We start from the raw sequence: 1,759 nt of genomic DNA, 5'->3' as shown, positions 1-1,759 counted from the left end.
CACAAACAGTGAATCTGGGGTTCATCATGCCTGAAGTATATAGTTTGGAAGGTCTTTTACATATGCAAAGGTTCATAATGGTCTCACATCACAAAATAAATATTTCTTGAGGATGAGATAATAAATAAAATATTACAAATTTTAAAAAGCAAGCATGCCACAAGCACCAAAAGTCCAGAAAGTTATATAATCTGTTTTTATTAATGAACTCTGATTCACTTCTATTATAACTTTTCCCCTAAAAGTTTTTGTCACATATTTTAGTATGGTTAAATTAATCTTAAATTTTGTGAATAGCTTAGAAAGTTTTCTTTTCTGCTTCAACTGTTATTGTGGTAATGACATGTACATTTCAGAAATGTTGTCAAATTTGGGAACCCGAACAGTTTCTTTCATACCTGATCAGTAATATTTGGAGGAATTTTTCACAGATCAGCTCCGAGTCTCCTGTTTCTAATCACATTTCTTCTTCATTACCTACATGCTTGTGAGGCCAGCTGCTATTAGAACACCTATGTCCATAAAACCTCTGTTTCTGCCTTTCTCATCACAATGAGTGATAGGAATCTTTGTGAAAGCCATTTCACAGTTGGATGGAGAGCAAAATCCTGTCACTGAGCCACACAGATATATCTCACCAAACACTAACTAAATGAATCCCCCAATCAACTCCTCCTTAACCAGCTTCCCAAACTTCCCTACTAATACTCCTACTTCAACAGACACAAGGGGTTGTATTTCAGAGAGGAAAATAAAAAAGGAGAGAGACTTCAATCTCAATTGACTATTACAATAAACTCATCCACACCAATTCTACACACCCACTTGATCATGAGAATACATAGCTGAAGACCTTCCTGGGGCCTTGGTAGGAGCTTGTGAGAGCGAAAGGCCTGCAGCTGGACATCATTAGCTTCAGGGTAAATCTGCTCCCTTCATGTGGGTTGAATAATTGGCATAGAAACTGAGGAAGAGTCCTAGGATGTGAGACAGGGAATGCTAGCACATATCGGCAAATTGTCAGTTGCCAAGGTCCAGAGGCCTTCAAAGCTTCCACCAGGGCACTCGGAGAAAGAGAAGTTGGATGTCTGCTGCTACAGAGAGCTTTAACAGCCAAGAAAAACGGCACTAGCAAAGTAAAAGGCAAGTCTGTTCCTCTTGTCCATCCAACTCCATTCCCAACCTTGAAGCAGCCAGCACAGTGAAGAGGAAAAAGCAAGAGTCCGAAGAAGAATTAGAACAACAGACTGAGCTGAGTGTAGGGTGAGGCAAATGAGGGCACAAAATTGGAAAGGCATCACCATGTTTCTGGCCCAGAGTTGCGCCTAAGCCCATACTTTCTTCAGTTCCCACATCAGGATTTAGCTCTGGAGAAAATGTCCTTCCCTGACTAAGAAATGGGATTTTCACTCATACCATACTGGAATTTCTTATAAGTTTCTAATCACACCTAACCAAAAGTAGCAAAAAGCTACAAAACCTTCCTAGTATATAGAAAAAAGAATAGATTTGGAGGATAATAGCGTTATGAAAACTACTTCCAGCTTGCACACAAATGAGTGCTTTCTCTTCAGTGAATTGACTAGGAAACAATTACACTTGTTACATTTAGGATGAAGGCCAAACACCCTAACTTGGCTACAAATTCTGATTTTCTTATCCTGTACCATCACCCCTAGGGTAGCCACTACTATTGTGGGACCTAAATTACAAGCCCTTGCTAAATGACAAAGGGCCTAGGAGACAGTGTCCTGAACCC

The sequence above is a fragment of the Fukomys damarensis genome, unplaced genomic scaffold (assembly GCF_012274545.1).
Source record: "Fukomys damarensis isolate Sample0158 unplaced genomic scaffold, DMR_v1.0_HiC HiC_scaffold_36, whole genome shotgun sequence".
NCBI classification, from domain to species: Eukaryota; Metazoa; Chordata; class Mammalia; order Rodentia; family Bathyergidae; genus Fukomys; species Fukomys damarensis.
Note: the sequence above shows the minus strand (reverse complement) of the source record.